The sequence below is a fragment of the Cryptomeria japonica genome, chromosome 5 (assembly GCF_030272615.1).
Source record: "Cryptomeria japonica chromosome 5, Sugi_1.0, whole genome shotgun sequence".
NCBI lineage: Eukaryota > Viridiplantae > Streptophyta > Pinopsida > Cupressales > Cupressaceae > Cryptomeria > Cryptomeria japonica.
Genome location: NC_081409.1, coordinates 687,314,753 through 687,331,508, shown reverse-complemented (window position 1 = coordinate 687,331,508; position 16,756 = coordinate 687,314,753).

Below are 16,756 nucleotides of genomic sequence, written 5' to 3'. Positions count from 1 at the left end.
TTTTTTTATTGAAATTAGATCATCAACATTAAAATATAAGGTTGATTATCTTGTAAAGGATTTAAAATTTTTGAAAAAAATAAATGCACTAGAGAAAAGAGTTTATGCGAAGATTATATAATTCTTTTCTAATTTGGATAAATAATTAAGGAAAAAAGTGACGTCAAATGAAAAGAGTTATATTTCAGTACACACAACTTTTCAAATTTATTAAAAAATATAGATACATAAAAAATAGTTAAAAATATATTTTTGCACTAAAGTTTCAAGTTACCAATATACACAAAAAAATTGAAGAAAAAAAGGTAAAATTTACCATATAAAGTGTGACGCATTGTGTATCTTCAATTTCAACATTTTATCAGCAACTAAATTATAGTGTTTACTTTATAAGAAAGTATATTCAAATAATTTTTAATTTTTTTTTAAAAGTACAAACATAAATACACAAAAAATATACATTTTATTAGTTTACATCATTTCAAAATTCAAACCATATATGTCACTTTCTATTGATTTAATTTAAAAGTTGAATTAGCATTGGCCATTTCTTTTATAAAAGTGTGGCACAACTTTGTGCTTTTACCCATAACTCAAAAATGAAGGAATGTCATGACAACCCTCTATCCAGTCACCAGAGATATTTCTCAACTTATAAGAAGATAAGGGAAAAGTATGCTTGGAAGAGCCTCAAGAGGGATATCTTCAAACATGTACAAGAGTACATGACATGTCAAAGAAACAAGATAGAACAAAGTCACCTCACAAGACTTCTTCAACCCCTACCTATTCCTAGTCAAAAGTGGGAGATCATTTTGATGGACTTTATAACAAGATTACCAAAGGTGTAAGGAAAAGATTGCATCTATGTAATAGTAGATCAGCTCACCAAGTATGCCAATTTTTTTGCAATCTCTACAAAATATAGGGTACCACAAGTAACAAAATTATTCTTTAAGAAAATCTTCTGACCACATACATTACCAAGGACTATCATTTGTGATCGAGAAAGCCACTCCTTGGGCCAATTTTGGTAGGAACTCTTTCGATTGGTCAGTACTGATTTGACCCCTAGTACAAACTACCATCCTCAAATAGACAAACAGAAAGAAATTGTCAGCAAATTTATCGAGGGATACTTAAGGAATTATGTCCCTAGATAGTAGAATGCATGGATTAAATGGTTGTACATCGAAGAATATTGCTACAATACCTCTCATCGCGTGCCCATCGGAACAAGCCCATTCAAAGTAGTATAGGGATGTGAGGCAACTACCTTTGGAAATTTGATGATTCCCGAAAGTAGGATATCAAGGGCCAGGGACTTTATACAGTTAAATATAGATATCATGAAGATTCTTAAGGATAACCTTCATCATGCTCAAAATCAATAAAATATGTATGCTAATTAATAGTGTGTTGAAAGAACATTTGAGGTGGCAGATTTGGTCTCCCTAAGATTGCAACCTTACAAGTAGTCATCCATTAAGGCTAGTGGAGTAGAAAATATTAAGCCTCGGTTCTATGGGCCCTATAAGGTTTTGAGAGGAATTGGTGAAGTGGCCTATGAGTTAGAGCTACCTTAGAACAATATAATTCACAATGTTTTCCACATCTCAATTCTAAAAAGGGTTGTTGGGCAACATGTAACTCCATGTGTAGAACTACCACCACTAGATGATAAGGTAAAATTGGTTTTGGACCTAGAGACTATCCTTAATATGTGAGAGAAGAAGTGGAGAAATAAAAAATATCCTAGAGTTCTTAGTTAAGTGGAAAGCTTTACCCAAGGAAGACACAACTTCAGAAGGAGAGGAGGTCTTCAGCCATCCAAGTCTTAAATTGCTTGAGGACAAGAAAATTCAGATAGGGTGGATGGTCATGTCCTGACCTTAAATACCTCTTGTTTTACATTTGAATCAGCTATGTATTAAATCCATCATTTATCCTTTATACACTGAATCAAAATAATAATATTTAATTACATATAGTGTTGGGAAAATATTAATCTTAATCTCTAACTTAACAAAATAGTTCACAGATGTTTTAACCCAATGAACATAACCCATTGGGAAGAGAGATGTTTCTCCTAGAAGATACATCTCCCCACAATAGAGAGAGACACAATGAATGAGAAGTTTAAAGAAGGGTCATCGGGTGTTAGAAGACACACATAGAAAGGAATTTCACATAGGAAGGAGCAATCACGTCATCAAAAACAGTAGTTGGCTGCATCATAAACATGGTAACATCTTTCCACAATATTAATAAATTTTTTTGTATGCCCCTATTAATGTCTCATGGTCACAATATTATTTTCATAAGATATAAGATTACTAAATTCAATAATATACAAATAAATGGTAATAAAAATAAGTATAGAATTAATTCACTGTTTTATGGTAGATTGCTCATAATAGAAGATAGATGTATAACCCAAAGGACTATTAAAGAGTCGTATATGACCAAATCATATTGCTAAAACTATTAAGTACATAAATTAGAATTACAATCATGAATGACAATTTTAAAAACATCATAAGTAACAAAGAGAATTAATGAAATGGTTCTGTTTATGCAATCTGATAGAAACTTCATAGAGTTGATAAATATAATCTCATGTAGACATAATAATAAACACAATATAGTATAATCTCAGCCTCCACGTGCCAAGTATCCTTTAGAAGGATCACAGATTTGAGACTGAAGTGTCTCCTCATTCACTCGGACCCTTTTGTTCTCCTCGCAGTAAAAATGGTACTGGGAAGTAGCCATTTGAATAGGGATAAGTATCCATAGGACAATACCAGTATCTCCTCCAGATTCGTGGCCTCTCGGCTAGATCAACAATTACCTAAGCAAGTCGTATGGAGCCTCACTAAACAGCTCTTTCCTGAAGAAATCCTTCAGGAATTTCAAGAGATTTTGAATAAGGCCCTCCATGACTCAGGGGCTCCTCAGCCAAGCGATCGGATATTGTTCAACGCCTACGGTGAGCTCATCAAGTATTACCCCTTCTTGCTGAACTTGAAAGGGAAACACTTGGACAGACACAGGGTTTTTGTTGGAGTTGGACTGAGCTACCTCAAATGGCAGTTCCTAGGGGAAAATCCGGAGGTCTAGGACATAGAGGAAGACCTCTTTCAATTTGCAAGACTCAATGGAATCCTGCCCCTAAAAGCTGCAGATGAATAGCCTCAAGCCGAACAAGATTGTCAGGGTGGAGCAAGAAGGGGTCGTCAGGGTTCTGGTCATGGTCGTGGCCGCCCTGTGGGCAGAGGCCGTGGAAGAGTGAGAATTGAACCATCTCAATCTGAACCCTCTAGTGGAAGCTAGGTTCCCTAATTTGGTTCTGTGAAAAATCTTTTTTGAAGCTTAATCAAAGACTCTGTCTATAGTTTATTTTGGTTACATACTTATGTTTAAAATCTTTGTTATCTAGGTAGTTGAGAATCTGCCATCTAAACTCTTTTTATCTATATTATTCTAGACTGCATAATTTTGCTAGGTTTTTAAAAGGATAAATCATGGTGCTTATGGTTTTCTGCCTGCTTGGAAACCATTTTTCTTTGGAAATAATGAGAATGGTTTTTTATGCTATACCACTCAGCTGTATCAATACTATAATCAATTCAAAAATAATATGAATCTCGGCTCTGCCTTTACCGATAAATAAATAAATAAACACAATATAGTGAATATACGGTGTACACACTCAATTTGTAAATGTGTACATACTCAATTTATATACGGTGTACATACTCAATATGATCCATGTATAGGAAATGACAATTTGACTAAAAAGAATATGTTGATAAGAATTTATAGAACTATAATCAGACTATTGGCACTTACTTGTGAGGAAGGGAGAGAAGCTGTAATAGAGAGGTTAAGGGAGACTCAAAATTTCGTTGTTCTAGAATGACCTCAGAGGCATCTAAGACCTTGAGAGCACTGATCTTGAGGAGTCTAGCAACTTGGTTACAACATCATCCCAAACTCACAAGAAAAGAAAGCCATGAAGAGAGGTTGATATATGGAAGGTTAGTTGGAGTCACCAAGTGGAACAAGAAGGTTTGATGCAACAACCTCCCTTGGGCTTGGGTAGAGAGACTCCAAAATGAACCCCATATTAGTATCCTCCCTCCAACATCATGTTTGTGATAATCTAGAATTTATATCATAATATTTATTAACAAAAGAATGTATCTATTTGTATTAGGTTTCATGATTTCATGCATGAAATTATGTTTAATCACATGTTTTCCAATTGATCGGGTATAATCTCTAACTTAATTCTATGTCTTTTGTAATTTATACTACAGAAATTAAGAAGGGACATTACATTCTTGAGGATGCCTAATTGAAATAAAGTAATCGAGCACAATTTTAATCAAGATATAATGGTTTTAAGAGCTTATACAAGTTATTGTAGCATGATATAGATTTTATTTTTTCAAATGTTTTATGATTTAAATGTTGGCAATAAATCATATCTGAATCATAGATGGGCTGCTTCTATAGGGTCGGTAACTCTAGTTCACATCCAATTTACAAATGGGCTGGTCTTATAAAGGCTAATAGTTCAGTGGTAGAGCATTCTAATAGTATATGGAAATCCTTACGTTCAAGTCCTAACATATACATAAAAAGTTCGACATCATATCAAATTTAGGTCAAACTCAGAACCCCAAGCATTCTATTAGAATGGATTATGAGAGGTGTTAGAAATAAATCACATCTGAATCAAAGATGAGTTGATTCTATAAGAATCTGTAACCCAATGAAAGAGCACTCTAGAAATAAATGAAATATCCTATGTTGAAATTATAACTGATTCATAAAAATATCCTATGTTGAAATTATAACCGATCCATAAAACTATCCTATGTTGAAATTCTAACTGATCCATGAAAATTTCAACATGATTTCGATGAAAAGTTCAACAAGATTTCCCTGATCTACACAGAAGACTCTAAATGGAGCAGTAAAAATAAGAGATACACAATTCCACAAAACTAAGTGAACTTCATATTTGCAGTGGGCGAAAAAAAAAAGTTTAATACTATCAGTTATAAAATATAAAGAATAACGAGCACTACAGAAATATCCATTTCAATAGACTGACAGAAGGGTGGGAATTGTTTTGGCCCTCTTTAATTAAATGTCATTGTGGCTTTTATATTTGAAAATTGATTTAAAATCTTATAAATAACTTATAGCTATAAAGTTTCGAACAGAGGTTAAGAAGTACCTAGATCATAACAAAAGTGATCAGTGTACGTATGTCCTTCTCCCTCCAAACTCTACTGTGTTTGGTTGGACCCTTCTCCAATTCATCTAAAACAATTCGTCTTCCCATGTCTCTAATCTGCTTATGCATAGAAAACTCACAAAAGTACTGATCTACGTGGTCCTCTTCATTTATATCCCCATCCATGCCCTCGCTATATCTGTTCTCATGTACTACATTAAGTACCTTCTCTTCAAGAGTTTTAAGGCTTGTAAACAAATATTTGCACCCTAAAGCACTCCAAAATTTACCATAAAAATCCATATTGAAATCACTATTTTGAATGAAGATGGTTCTCTTGACATTGATGAAGAAGCAGTCTATGTCCAAAAAGATGTGCTTCTCTGTAGGTGCTAGAGTATCGGAACTGATTTTGAGGGTTTTATGAACAGAATTGAGAACTACATTTTCAAGTTTGTTTAGAGCCTTGGTTCAATAGCTAATGTCATTTCTATCATATAGGTTTGTGCCTATAATATCCAAGGACAGAGGAAGACCCGAACAAGCTTTCAAAATTTTCTCCGTTATTTTTTGGTAACATATCTCTGGGTGGTCTCTGAGAAAGGCATGCCAACTGAATAAATCCACAGCTTCAACAAGTTCAAGTCTCCTCATGGTGCAAATCACATTTACTTGTCACACATTCGAGACACGTTTATCTTGGGTTGTAATGATAATTTTGCTACCTTCTCCAAACAAGTCACCTATCAGAGCATCCAATTGTCACACATTGTCAACATCATCCAAAACCACCAGTTCTCTTAAAGATGCCAAATTATTTCTCATTACAATTTATCCACGATCTATATCATTCACATTTAGCTATTTTTTCAACAGATCCCTGAGGATCTGTTGTTGCAATTTTCTAAGGCTCTATATGGACCCCTGCAATTTTACATTAGATACAAAAGAATGTTGAGTCTAACCTCACCTACCTTGACTCATATCATTTGTATGCACAAGGATATCTACAGACGTGACACATAGATTTTACCTAGATTCAGATGAATATGCATTTACTCCACTAGACCGTTCAATGTACAATATGCAGGATTGTTGTTATTTAATATTTTGGTTTTTCCTCTTACTAGAAAATGATATAAGAGTCTAGATGTTTGCCTTTGACTGAAGAAAAACAAGTAGTGTGTTGGGCATACGAAGAGAGAAGGGGGGTTTGTTCAAAGATAGAAGAGTCTAGATGTATGCCTTTGACTGAAGACAAACTAGTGTGTTGGGCATACAAAGAGAGAAGGATTGTTTTTTCAAATATGTTTCAAACTATATAATATCATGTATGAAAAGAGTTAAAGATTAGACGTTGATGTTGTTGTAATGTTTGAATTTGTTTAATAATTTTTTTTTTTTGTTGTGCTCCATTTCCTATTCACTCTCCTGTTCCAACATCTAGTATCAAAGCTTATGGATGATCATGTCTCAAGAGCCTAAGGTTTCTAACAAGGATAGTAATGTTGTAGAAAGGAGTAGTCAGTATGAAAAGAAAGATGGATTGTTGAACAGAGAAAATGACGGAGGATGTCAATCAAAGATTGTGAAATATGCGCCCAAACATGTAGCTGTCAAAAGAGGAATGAGGGTTTGTAGCTAAGAGAAAGAAAAGGCAACAATGAAAGCCAATCGAGTCCTACCAAGGGTGAGAGTGAGTGTGCTTCAATTTGCATTCTGTGTTCTATTTCTCTTTGGGTCTCTTTGCAGCCAATTAGCAGAGTTCTTTTTTGTCAAATTATGGTGCATTTCCTTTCTATGTTAAAATGCCACTACCATGATTTGGGTAGTATAGAGCCTGAACTATATTGAGTTAATGTTATTTTCTTAAATGAGCAAGCTTGTATTGTTAAGTGTTTTTATGGTTTGAAGTTGCAAATGATTTGTGAGGAAAGTGGATTCTATGAGGAGTGTTCTAAGCAAGGAGGATAGTTGAAAGTATGTTCATAGTTAGCTTTTACAAAAATCAAGTTATTATTGCTAAAAGAAAGGTCACTTTGAAGGAGATATACGAGAGAAAATCATCTACTAAAAGAAAAAAACAGTCGCTAAACGATCCAAAAGACAAAGATAGGGAAAAGACAAAGACTGCAAAGACAAAGACTCCTAAAAAGTAGTTGGAAGATGTCCGGAACCATAGAAAAATAGCACATCAATTTTCATACTAAATTTAGAGTTTGGAAGATGTGTTTTTCTTATAAATAAGTGCAAGAAGAAGCTGATTTCTCGGCATCCAAGCTATTTTATGGAGATCTATGGCATCTGGAGTTCAAAGATTCGTTGCAAATTTTGCTAGCCAATACATTTGGCATAGTTAAGAGTTTGCAGATTATAATAAAGGAGAGAAATCTTGTGGTTACTTAATAAAAAAAAATATGTTTGTTGAAAAAAAATCAAATATTATCACGGTTGTAGGTGTTGAAGGGACCACTTTTCATAGGGGAACACAAACAAAAGTAAAGCTTACCAGCAATTAAGTAAAAAGAGTCGATGTAAGAATAGAAGAGAACATTGATGAGAACAACCAAATGAGACTGTGGGTTATGAAAATAAATTATAGGAGCAGTATCCCATCAGAAAGAAGCAGTAGTCATTAATGTTATTGAAGATGCAAGAGTCGGGAAAAAAGAAGGCTTGACCGCCCAAAAAGAAATGTGTTTGTGTTTCTGAAAGAAAGATTGATGAAAAGGTGTCATTGTCCAAGCTTAAGAGATCACTAGTAAAAGGGGATAGATTGGAACCAATTGTAGTTGAAGACGAGATTTGTGCCAAGAACAATTATCGTAGTAGTTAAAGGTAACATGCAACTATTGGTTAAGGGTTTGTAAAAAATAAATAAAATATTGTGGGCAATTGGTGTAATAAAAGCTCATCGCCCCAAATTGGAGTATTGCTGGAATTAGTGATAACAAAAAATGTATTATTTATACTTGTGAAGGAATGTTGCCACAGTGATTGGAGATTGAAATGTCCTTTCATAATCAAGTAAAACAAAAAGGTCTAAGTTGAAAGAAAGGGGTGGCTGCAAGAAGTTGAATCCCACTTTTGGGTAAAAAGTGGAAGTGTTTTCTATGTTTTTCAATTTGTTTGTCAATTTATGTCAAAATTTGATGCACTTAGAGATTGAATCTCAAAAAACTTCCGTAATAGAAAATGTAGTGGTCGAAGTCTACTTTTCAAATATGTATCTTATTTTAATACTCACATGGTAGAAATCACTTTTTAGTAGGCATGTTTAGAACCGATTTTTCAAAATACATGTTTCAGGACCATACCACACGTGTACAACCACCCTTTTTTGATGCAAATAAAAGAATTTTTGCAAATCCTTCTGGGAAACTATACCTAAGACACTAAATATTGATGAGAATTATTTTTCTTATTTTTTTATTGAATATATTTTTTTAATAAATTTTTAACTCACAATAAAGTATATGACCACCATAATTTGATGAAAATTTCATATTTTTAATTTTATTTCATTTAATATTCAAAAGAGTTGTATGTAGATCGATGTCATATATTTATTTTTCTAAAATCCTAAAAACAAAAAAGTTATTAAAGTTTTACTAAACCTTGGTATTTTAGGTTTTGTCAAAAAAATCAATTAGAAATGCCCTAAAAAAATTAGGTCAAGGTAGAAATCTGATGTCGTTTTACCTTAGCCATTTTTTTGGAGTTCCAAGCATAGGCTTGGTGGGACCAAGCCTATCCCGAAGCAAAAAAACAAGGCTAAGGTTTGTTTCCTGCCCCTAATTTGAAAAAATGGGCACCCATTTTTTAAATTCAAAAAACGAGCACCCATTTCACTTTGTACCATTGAAAGCGAAACGGGCGCACAGTTCTAAAATGGGCACTCGTTTCATTAAATAACGAGCGGTCATTTTTGAAAAGATCCATTGGGCCATAATCTGGCCCACAAGCACAAATCTCAATGATTGAATGATTTTTCAATCATTGCCTGACAGGTACGATCTACAAAGAGAATGTTTTGATTAATCATTTTCTTCTTTTGGTCTTATTATCGGTTTAGTAAGGAGATCGATTTGAATTCAAAATTTTATGCAGCCATGGGATCAAATCAACGCAGGAAGAGGCAAAGGAAGGTTCTAACAACTAAGGAGATTGCGGCAAATAGGGAGAAGGAGGCAATACGTCAATGAGAGAGAAGAGAAAGAATGAGACAAGGAACTTCAAGTTCCACAATTGTTTCAGAAGGGGAGAACATCAATGAGACCATAAATGCCGATGAAGGAAACACAATAGAACCATTTAATTTAGGTGCATCTTCTAATCCATTATTGGATACATGTATGTCTTCACAACCCTATGTTTCTTCCCATGAAGAAATTGGGGATTTAGTAGAAGCAGATTACTTATTAAATCAAACGCTAATTGAAAATCAAACCCCAAATGAAATTAGAACTCAAGTTGAAACTGAAATTGAAATCCAAATTGAAACCCCAAATGAAACTAGATCTCAACTTGAAACTGAAATTGAAACCGAAATTGAAACTCCAAATGAAATTGAAAATCCACCTGCAACTGAAACCAATAATGTGGATGTAAACATGGAAACACCAATTGAAAATGAAACATGTTTGAATGATAATCAAACGAATGAAAATTTTGAAATTAAAAGTGATGTCCTAGACAATCTTCCTGGATTGGTTTCATGGAGACAGATTAGGGCACATGCAAATAGATTGTTTAGACATTTTTTTTATAATAAGAAATTTGGGATTCAGTGTCAATTAATGGTACAACTAATTAAAATGACTAAAATGCGAAAAGTGATGAAGAAGTTAGGCTTTTATGTCAAACCCCGCAAAAAAGGATAAGTCTTTAAAACAAGTTGTATCAACTATTGCTAGCACCTTTGACATAATCGAAAAGAAAAGTCATTCTAAAGATAAATATGTGGCACGACGGGCAATAACAACAACTTTAGTAAGACAAACAACTTCTGATAAAATAATGATGATTAACATAAGTGGATATCTTAATATTCATCATAAAACTTTGTCAAGAGTTGTAAAAAGAAGACTTAACTTTGAAAGTGATCCGGAAAATAATTTGTGGACTTTTAGTGGTACACTACCAAGGTCTGATATGAAACTTACTGGTGAAGTCAAAACTTTGATCCAAAAATTCTAGCACGATAATACGAGAATATCACCTAATGCTAGAGATGTTCTTAAATTAAGAGTTGGGTCAAAAATTCGTGATCCACATCCAAAACACCTATTGGACATGACTCAAACTAAATTGTACAAAAAAAATCTGGATGATAAGATGTTGACTATAAGCATTTGTTAAAGATATTTTGAAAAGTGAAAACCTTGGTATGTTCGAATTAACAAGGAAAGAGTCACATGTTGTTGCAAAACACATGTTCAATTTCGCTACCATTATGATGTATTTTGATATATAGGTGTTACCATGCATAGTAATGGAATGTTGCAAGAATGTGGTATAAATATACCACCTAAAACTATAAAGGATTTTATATCAAGTTTGTTTTAAAACCCACCAAATGAGCAAAAGTTTCTTTTCAATGCATGTGTTTACGGTGTATGTGATATATGTGGCAATCTTGCATTGTTGGATGAATGTTTGCATGAAAATATTTCAAATGATTTTGGACAACAATTAGTCGATGCTAAAAGATTTAAAATTGTTGAGTATCCACTAAAGGATTTAAAGGTTGGAAGACAGTGTGATCTAATCACTGATAAAGTTAGCGTTCATGCATTTATGAATGCGTTTAAGAGTAAGATCGTACCTAAATATGTTAAACACTCTCAAAATGCTAGATGGCTCGATGGTCAATTTCGAATATGTAAGGATACATTTCTTGTTGGTTGTATACTTTCAGTCATTGACTTTGCAGAGAACTACACGCTTACACCACAAGATGAGGTCCAATCACAATACTACAATTCAGTGCAAGTATCATTTTTTGTCCATATTGTCTATAGGCATGCACCAAATAGTAAAGAAGAGGATCAAAAAAATTTGAGAGTACCATTTCTATATGAGTGATAATAAATTACACTCATCTAAGTTTGTCCAGTATTGCTTCAAGACCTTTTTTGAGAATTTGAGGGAGAGATAAATTCAGATGACACAACATCTAATATGGTCAGATAATTGCACAGGGAAATTCAAGAATGCTAGAATGTTTTATTGGTTGAGTAGGATTCATAAGAAAACTAATATCGAACACATGTGGAGTTTTTTTTAGGCTGGACATGGGAAAGGAGAACATGATGGTGTCGGTGCATGTGTTAAAAGAGCTCTTTGCAGAGAGCAACTCAAATTCGAGGAAAAGGCTAAATTTAAAAATGCAAGTGCAATTGTGGATTGGTGTAGTGCAAATTTATCCATGGGATCAAGTCAAAACTCTACAATTAGACGTTTCTTCTGGCTAGTTAAAGAGGAGAATATCCTTCCAAGGTATGATTGTGATACAATCAATGGATTAGCTAGACGACATTCATTTAAGAGTTTTAATTCTAACACTTGGACTATATGGACTAGAGATCTTGCATGTTTTTGTCAATTTTGTGTTGCAGGTTAATGGGAAGAATGTGAGAATACAAAATGGGTCGAAGAATGGCAACACAAATCCTTAACTCCTAGTGAGACACAATATCAAGATGTTAGAAGAAATGAAGACCCAGATCATGCATTTGCATCAAAAGATTATGATCATGTTTCAGACCTCATACAACCTGGTAATTTAATTCAATTTCTTGTTTATAAATTTAAATTATATATATTTTTATGTATTGTCATATAATTTATGATTTTATTTGAATTATAAATTCTAACAAGTTTTATTTCTACATGTACTTAAATTTGTTTTCTAGGACATGTGTATGTTGTTGTTGCACCTAAGGATAATGATGAGAAGGTTGAGTATTGGCTAGCTAGATATGTAGAACCTAAGAAAAAGTTGATATGTGATCAAGTAGATGATGATGGTTTTCATTATCCAGTTGGGTCTATTGTGGTAGTTGGCACATGGCTACACAAATACTTAACAAGAAGGAATGGCTTACTAGCTTATGAAGACTACCAATCAAAAAAGAAGATTATACACTATTCTCATTTGGTGGTGGCAACAAACATCAAATTAGAAAGATACAAAGGTAGACCTACTAATAAGGTATTGTGGACACTTTTAGTAGAAGAGCATGAGGCAATCATAGACACATTGTAGAAGAGAGAGGATGCAGACGGTACATTAGGTTGAATCAAATTTATATGCATGTAATTTTTTGTTAATTGTGTGAACTCTTTTATATTTAATTATGATATTTTTTTTCTTTGTCCCTTTAACATTGTATTTGTCTACATTTGATACAATTTTGGTTTCATAAACAACATTGTATTAGTCATCTTCTTCTTAATGTTATTTTGTGCACATTGTAATTGTGTTACAATCATTCTAATTTTTTATTGTGTTACATTGTATTTGTCTAGTTTAGATAGAATTTTGGTTTCATAATAATTTAATGTTATTTTGTGCATAGCGTAATTGTGTTACAATCATTCTAATTTTTTATGAAATATTTATTTTATGATAATCTCTTCATAGATTAATTTTAAGTTCTTGATTTTATCATTATTTTAAGAATAGGATGTTATTGTAAATTAGGATAATTATTTTATTGAATCATAAACTGTTGCACTATAAGATGATCAATCACAATGTTAAAATATAAAATCATAAATAGATCATATATAATCACTAGATGGCACCAAATCACATAACAACTGATCATATATAATCACTAGAGGGTGCCAAATCACATAAGAAGACCTGATATCATAATAGCAAGGAAATGATATAATAAAAGGGTAAGTACACCAAGTTGTGGTACCAAAAAGGTGCCACTTCTTACTTTTTCATAAAAATACGTCATTGGCATGAAAAGGTCATCCAAACCTACGGTCCAACCCAAAGGGCTGGTATTCTCCCAAGCAAACCATTTGGTGAGCGCCAAATATGGCACTCGCTAAATGCAAAAATTTGAATTTTCACATTTGGCGCGCTCCAAATTTGGCGCTTGCCAAATGTAAAATTTGAATTTTCACATTTGGTGCACGCCAAATTTGGCGCTCGCCAAATGTCAAATTCCAATTTTTTGCATTTGGCGAGTGCCAAATTTGGCGCGTGCCAAATGTTCTGCATTGTCCAATGTGAAGGTTTTGTGAGGTAGTAGAATTTTCAATCTTGGCACAAGTTAAATCATCCCCCGAAGAAGAATATATACATGAAATATAAAATTTAAGTATATCTCTATAGGACTTATAATGTAGATTCTAGTTTTTAGAGGATCATATAAAATTTCAGACTTAGTCAAATTTCAATAATCGACATGTCAAATTTCAGTAATCAACATGATCCCATTAGCATTCTTTAGCTATATATCTCACTCTCTTTATCTTCCCCAAACTCTAGACCTATCTCTCTCCCTCCCTTGTCTCTCTCGCTTCTTTATCCTTGACTCTCTCCCTCTCTCTTCTCTCTCACTCCCTTATTGTTTCTCTCCCCTCCCACAACTTTCTCTTGGTCACTACCTATCCCTTTTATCCTCTCTCTCCCCATATCTAGGGTTGTCCCTCCCTCACTATTCACCTCACTGTCTCTCCCTCCCTATATTATTACCCACATTTCTCTCCTCCTCTAGGTTTATCACTTATCTAATTGTCCACCCTCTAGTTCTCTCCCTCCCTCTCCACCTTTCTCTCCCTTCTCCTTACCTCTATCTATTTATGAACTCTCTCCCTCTCTTATCTCTCTCTCTCTCCAAACCTTTCTATCTCCTCATTCTCTAGGTCTCACAGTCCCTCCATGTCTACCTCTCTATCCATCTCCTCTTACTCATCTCTTTGTTCTTCTATCTCTTCTATTCTCCCTCCCTCCCCTCTCCAGGTCTATATCTTGCTTTCTTCCTCTCTCCCTCTCTATCTCCCTCTCCCACTCTCTCGTCTTCTCTCTTCCTCTCTTATTCTCTATCTTCATTGTCTAGGTCATTACCTCTTCATCCCACCCTATCTCCCCTCTGTATGTTTCTCCCTCCCTTCCTCTCCACCTATCTACCTCTGCATATAGGTCTCGTTACCCACCTCTCTTTATCCCCCTCTATCTATCTCACTCCTCTCTAGCCATCTAGATCTCTCACCTATATATATGCCTCCTCTATAGTTATCTATGTCCCTCTCTACCTCTCTCTCCCTCCTCCTTAACCCCATCCCTTTATGAACTCCCTCCTTTTCTCTTCCTCCCCTAACCTCTTTATCTCCTCCTTCCATAGGTCTCTCACTCCCTACATGTCTACCTCTCCATTCATCCCCTCTTACTCCTCTCTTTTTTTATCTATCTCTTCTATTCTCCCTCCCTCCCTTCTCTAGGTCTCTCCCTTCATTTCTTCCCCTCTCCCTCTCTACCTCCCCATCCATACATACCCCAATATATATCTCTCCCCCACTTTTTTATTCTCTCTCTCTACATTCTAGGTCATCAACTCTCTCTCACCTCTCTAGGCTTACCACTTCCATCTTCTCCACCTATCTACCCCTGCATCATGTCTCATTACTCACCTCTCTCTCCCCCCCTCTATCTATCTCATTCCTCTCTCTTGTCATATAGGTCTCTCTTTCCCAATATATTTCTCTCCCTCTCTCTTCTCCTATATCTCCCTCCCCCTTTACTCCTATTTATTTTTGAACTCTCTCATCCTCTTCTCGCTTTCCCCCCACCTCTGCATCATCTCCTTCCCTATGTCTTGTATTCCCTCCATGTCTACCTCTCCCTCAATCTTCTCATACTCTTCTCTCTCTTTATTCTTTCATCTCTCATCTTATCCCTCCCTCCCATTTATAGGAATCTCCATTATTTTCTTCCCCTCTCCCTCTCTATCTCCATCTCCCTCTTTATCCCATCTCTCTCTCCCTTCCCTACTAATTCTTATTCTCTCTTTACCGTCTACATCATCAGCTTTCCATCACACCCTCTCTAACCCTCTCTAGGTTTCTCCCTCATTCCCTCTCCACCTCTCTACATCTCCATCCATATCTCATTACAAACTTCTCTCTGCCCCCCTCCATATATCTCAACCCTCTCTCTCTCACCCTATCTTGGTCTCTCATGCCTCTCTCCCCCTCTAGGTATCTTATATCTCTATATAACCTATCTGGGTATGTGTAGGAGCATGGTGGGCCATAGAACCCCTTAGGAAACAATATGACCTCTTAGGACAACATATGGTGTCATTACATGTCATATGGTGTCCTAAGGGGTCTTATGGTGTCACTACAAGTCATATGGTGTCCTAAGGGGTCATATGGTGTTCTATGACCCCTTAGGATACCATATAATCTCTTAGAACACCATATGAGCCCTAACAACACCATATGGTGTCCTAAGGGGTCATTTGGTGTTTTATGACCCCTATGGACACCATATGACCCCTAATGACACCATATGACCCCTAACAACACCATATACTGTCCTAAGGGGTCATATGGTATTCTATGACCCTTATGACACCATATGCCCCATAACAACACCATATGGTGTCATTAGGGGTCATATGGTGCCTAAGGGGTCACATGGTGTCTTTAGGGGTCATATGATGTCCTAAGGGGTCATATGGTGCCTAAATGGGTCATAGAATACCATATGACCCTTTAAGACACCATATGATCCCTAACGACACCATATGACCCCTTAGGACACCATGTGACCCCTAACGACACCATATTGTGTCTTGAGGGGTCATATGGTATCACAAGTGGTCATGTCATGTACTGGGATGTTAAAAGGGGTCATATGGTGTCCTAGGGGGTCACAAAACACCATATGATCCCTCAGGACACCATATGACCTCTTAAGACACCATATCATGTCGTTAGGGGTCATATGTTGTCTTAAGGGGTCGTATGGTGTTGTTAGGGGTCACATGGTGTCCTAAGGGGTCATATGGTATTCTATGACCCATTAGGATGCCAAATGACCCCTTAGGACAACATATGGCACCATATGGTGTCGTTAAGGGTCATATGGTGTGCTAAGGGGTCATATGGTGTCATAAGGGATCATATAATGTTCTATGACCCCTTAGGACACCATATGACCCCTAAGACCACCATATGGTATCCTGAGGGCTCATATGGTGTTGTTAGGGGTCATATGGTGTCATTAGGAGTCATATTATGTCCTAAGGGGTCATATGATGTTCTATGCCCCTTAGGACACCATATGACCCCTAAAAACACCATATGGTGTCCTAAGGGGTCATATGGTGTCCTTAGGGGTCATATGATGTTCTATGACCCCTTGAGACACCATATGAACCCTTAGGATATGTCATATGGTGTCCTAAGGGGTCATATAGTGTCCTAAGGGGTCATATGGTATTTTATGACCCCTTAGGACATCATATA